A 5,700-nucleotide genomic window follows, 5' to 3' on the forward strand; every position below is an offset into this window, starting at 1 on the left:
ATTGAATAGAAAATTTCAAAGGGCAGCTTGAGAAGACAAAGTCAAGTATTATAATGAAATGTGCAAAGACCTGAAGTTAGAAAACCAAAAGGTAAGACCACACTCAGCATTTCTCAAACTGAAAGAACTGAAGAAAAAAATCCAAACTTCAGCTTGCAGTTTTGAAGGATTCCAAGCTATGGCACTGTGGATTTATGCGCTGGAAAACAAAGTTAGTTTGAACTACAAGGTCGGTGGTTCAAGTTCACCAGTTGTTCCTTGGAAACCCTATACAGGGCTGCTATGGGTCAGAACCAATTCTATGGCACTTAACAACAACAACAATGTGGGTAAAATATTGAATAATACCAAAAGACAATGAAGGAATACACAGTCACTTAAAAAAAAAAATTATTGATGTTCAACCATTTCACAAGATAGCATATGATTAAGAACCAATGATACTGAAGGAAGATGTCCAAGTTGCATTGAAGGTATTTGAATAAAACAAGGGCTCCTGGAATTGACAGATACAAATTGAAATTTTTCAACAAATTGAATGAGGTCACTCATCTTTGCCAAGAAATTTGGAAGACAGCCAACTGATCAACCCATTGGGAAGATAGCCTTATTTGTGCCCATTTCAAAGAGAGATGACCCAGTGGAATATGGAAGTCATCAAACAAAACCATTAATATCACATGCAAGTAAGATTTTACTGAAGATAATTCAAAGTGGTTGTAGCCGGACATTGAAAGAAAACTGACAGAAATTCAAGTAGGATTCAGACATCAGATGGATCTTGGCTGAAGGCATAGAATACCAGGAATATGTTTATTTGTGCTTTATTGACTGTGCAAAAGCTCTTGCCTATGTGAATCATGAAATCTGGGGATAACATTGTGAACAATGGCTATTCCAGAACACCTAATTGTGCTCATGAGGAACCTGTACATAGAACAAAAGGCAGTTGTTCAAACATAACAGTGGGATACTGAGTGGTTTAAAATAAATAAAGTGAGCTTTAGGGTTGTATCCTTTCACTAATTCAATCTGTATAATGAGCAAATAATCTGAGAAGCTGGATTATACAAAGAAGAATGTGGCATTAAGATTGGAATAAAACTCATCAACAATTGGCGATATGCAGATGATACAGAGCCTTGCTTGCTGAAAGCGAAGAGGACCTAAAATCCTTACTGATGAAGATCAAAGAATAAATCCTTCAGTATGGATTGCACTTTAGTGTAAAGAAAACAAAAACAAAAGTCCTCACAACTAGACCGATAAATAACATCATGGATAAATGGAGAAAAGACTTAAGTTGCCCCAAACTTCATTTTGCTTGGATCTACAATAAACACTCAAGGAAGCAGCAGTCAAGAAATCAAACGGCATATTCTTTTAGGCAAATCTCTGAACACGACCTCTTTGAAATGTTTAAGAGCAAAATGTCAGTTTGAGGACTATGGTATTTTCAATAGCCTCACATACATGTGAAAGTTTGAAAATGAATAATGAAGATCTTATAAGAATTGGTGCCTTTGAGTTATGGTGTTAGAGGAGAATATTAAAAGTATCCTGGACTTCCAGAAGAACAAACAAATCTGTGTTGGAAGAAATAAAGTCAGAATGCTCCTTAGAAGCCAGGATGGAGATACTTCGTCTCTTGTGTTATCAGAAGGGACCAGACCCTGGAGAGGGACATCATGCTTGGTAAAGTGGAGAGTCATTGTAAAAGAGGAAGACCCCCAACTAGGTGGATTAAGACAGTGGCAACGACAATGGGCTCAAACATAACAGTTGGGAGGATGGCACAGGACTGGACAGTGCTTCGTTCTGTTATACAAAGAAAGGGTCACTATGAGTCAGAATGACTTGACAGAACCTAACAACAAGTTCAGTGTCTGGTTCAGGTGATGCTTGGAACAGATTAGAAACTGTAGGGAAATGAACATTCCTAAGCTTACGAATCAGATACACTGAACTTTGCATCCTTCCACCTACCAAGTAGGAGCTTAGAGCAGTGACTCTGTATCTTCCAACCTCTTCAAGAATTGCATGGGCTTCATGAACTGCATGGACCCTTCTCATCAGAACCTTGGTCTGGTGTAGAGTAGACTCTGAGGCAGACAACCCCTTTCCCTGGGCAAATTTTCTGACTTATATTCTAATCACACACAGATGTTTCCCAAGATCTAAATAGTTTTCTGGAAACCTTGAGGCCAAGTTTAAAATGAGATTACTTTTGATGGGAAAACAGGAACTTCAAACTTCAGCTTTCCTCTGTGGCTTGGATTTTGAATTTTTGTTTCAGATCCTCCTGTGCCTCCATTATGTTTACCTGTCCCCATGGCCTGCCTTGACCAGGGACAAGTACCCTGCTGATGACAGTCCTTTGGAGAGGTGCTGTCTGTAGGCAGCATCAAGTTTGGTGGTAGCCTTCTAAACCTGAGTACCAGAGAGCCTGAGAATGGGGAATAAATCCAGCATCCCAGCCTCAGGCCCCATGGTTGTTCTTCCACCTGTGCAGTGCCTTCGGAATGAATCTGAGCCTTTATTGGCGCTTCCGTGGCTTTCTGCTTGATCACAAGGGGCAGCTGTACTGGGGTCTTGAATCAACCTCAGATGGGCCTGGCAGGGATGAGTTCTACTAAGATCATGTTTCTGGTTGTCTGTGTCTCTGTGGGCTCTAATGTCCTAGCTTACAACTCTAAAGCTAATTGCAGACAGAGACATTGATTATTCATTTGTCTTCCATTAAATCTATTTTAAAAGTATAAAATGAAGAGTAGCAGATATTCTTAAGCTTCGTTCTCTGTGTGATATATTTATGGGACATTTTGGATTTCAGATCGCCACTTCTTCCCTTTTCTCTGAGATTTCTATTGTCACAAAAATGAAAAGAACATGACAGCATGCATAATGAGTTTTGACATGTGCTGATTAATGTGATGGGCACTTAATATAATCATCTTCTTTAAACTTCACAGTAACTCTGTGGGGTGGCAATGGTTAATGACATAATTATATTTGTAAATGAAAACACCGAGCTTCAGAGGCCGCTGCTGCCTAGATTCAATTTGACAAATATAAAAGGTTCCTAATGTATAGCAGGCACTCAACAGATATTACCCCTGTCCCTTGTAAAGGACTTTAGAATGATGAAGAACGTGTTGGCTGGTGGCCTTGAGGAAGATATTTAGCTAGTGCTTAGCTTAGAAAGTTGTCATGATAAATGAGCTAATATACATGTGAAATGTTATGGCTAGTGTCTGCACATAGTAAGCACTCACTCAATAGATATTTAGTATCAGTATACTATAACAAGTCATAATAATTAAGAATTAATACAAGTATGAATAATATTAATAATTTTTTTAAATTATAGGTTGTTGTTGTTGTTAAGTGCCATCAAGTTGGTTCCGACTCATAGTGACCCTGTATTAGAGTTTATACGTTGTTGTTAAGTGCCGTTGAGTTGATTCCAACCCATGGCGACCCTATGTAGGGTTTCCAAGGAGCAACTGGTGTGCTTGAACCACCAACCTCACAGTTCAAACGACTTTGCAGTCTGACGCATTAGCCCACAGCTCCACACTAGGACTCCACGGTTTATAGGTAGTTCCTGACTTAGGACAGGGCTTGTTCTGATGCCTTCAGTGTAAGTTGGTTCTGACTTAAGTTGAATACCTCTTTTCTTTTTATGAAGTTTTCATATTATTGCCATTTGTCATCAGTATTTTATAAAGGCAATCTTAGAACATCTGGGAATGAACATCTGGGAATGGTAACATCAGAAAATTCTGTGCTACAACACTGTATTACTAATGATAGGATGTACAGAAGAAAATTCAAAAGAGACTGTCCTAAGTGTGGTTCATTATAACTTGAATACACTGCAAGTCAGGGAGTAGTTGTATTACTTCACTAAGGTTGCCCAACTAGAAAGAGTCAGAAGGGAACTGAGTACAGCGTCAGACCTAGATGAGCATTGTTCCAGAGTCTGCATGTTGTCCCATCTCAGCAGTCATTACTGAATAATATCAGTGAAAAGTTCTGCTGTTCTTCGTAAGGTTTTCAGGGGCTCAACATTCAGTAGGAGTCCACCTCGCCTTCTTTCTTCCTTGTGTGTGTTAGTCTGGAAGCTCAGCTGGAACTTGTCCACCATGGGTGACCCTACTAGTATTCAAAATACTGGTGGCATAGCTTTCAGAATCACAACAACACACAACTCATCATGGTACAACAAACTGACAGGCAGCAACAATGAGCCAAAATGTACAACAATTGTGGGAATATTGCAGCACCAGGAAGTGTTTCATTCTGTTGTGCATCGTGTTGTTATGACTCGGAACTGACTTGGCGGCTCCTGACAATAACAGTGAATGAAAAGTGTCCCTAAGAGCTGAACAATTTTCATGGGATCCCTACTGGCAGGTGATGGTTCTTACTCTCACAAGGAAGTACTGGTTTCTCATCTTGCTGTTCCTTTGACTACCTTATCTCTTCAGTTTCCTGCCTTGTACTATCTCACATCTTTCCTGGGAGACAGGACAAACCATCTTTTAAGTCTTGATCCTTATATTTGCATCTTCTACATTGACCCAAGGACTTGTGAACCTGAGTGTCTAATATAATAGGCCTGTATTCCAGGTTCTTTTAGTATATGTCTTGATTTTGGGGCTGGTACAATAAAAGCACTTGTTGAACTACAAGGAAGCTAAGAGAAGCACGTAGATAATACTTCACAATATCCTCACTTTAAAAGTCTACAGTATTGGCTCTTCTAGTCCCATTTTACACAAGAAAAAACTGAAACTGAGAGGAATTAGGCCACTTACCAAATACACCACTAATTCATTCAGTAAGTGAAGTAGCTGAAGTTGAACCAAAATCTCTGGTGCATTAAAATACAGTGTGATTATAATTACATTTATTTCTGTTAGAACTTTTAGTTGTTTCCCGCATAACTTTTGTGCTTGCTTCTTTTCTTCCCTATTATTTTTTCCTCCCTCTGCACTTTAATGTGGCTTTCTACTAATCTGGTCTTTTGGTGTTGCTGTTAGATATACCTGATGAATTTCTAATATGATACATATTTTCAACCTTAAAATACTGCTTTAGATTATTTTTATGTTTCAATTTCTGTTACAGTTTTCCATGTTTTCATTCATTTTTAAAGTTTTCTTTCAATATTAGTCACAATTATTTTAAAGTCCTTGTCTCCTAACTCTTTTATCTGGGTCATCTGTGGGTCTGTTTCTATTATGTTTCTTCTCTTGACTACTGGCTAAATGTTCTTTGCTTCTTTGTATGTCTGTAATTGTTTTTACTAGATGCTGGTTGTTGCAAATGCATATATTTAAAAGTTTAGAGGCATTAGATATTATTTTCTACTAGAGAAGTCCTGCTCCTTTTCTCAGCTGTGCATGTATGATGAGGAAATGCCTACTTCTATAAATAATAATAATAATAAAATACTCATATATTGCACACCACACAGTGTTCATTTCATCTTTGTGGCTTCCATAGCTAGGCAGTCTTACTCATTACAAGAATGAAGCTATAGTTTCTTATAGATCAATTAATTAAAGGAATGCTGTATCATTAATGTGCAATCCTCTTGTTTAATCATAGAATTAAAACCCCAAAGAGAGATAGTTACTCATTTGAAAGTGGCTTTGATAATTTAAACAGAGAAGTCAACGGTGACCTTGG

This window comes from Chrysochloris asiatica, unplaced genomic scaffold (genome assembly GCF_000296735.1).
Source record: "Chrysochloris asiatica unplaced genomic scaffold, ChrAsi1.0 scaffold00028, whole genome shotgun sequence".
Lineage (NCBI taxonomy): Eukaryota > Metazoa > Chordata > Mammalia > Afrosoricida > Chrysochloridae > Chrysochloris > Chrysochloris asiatica.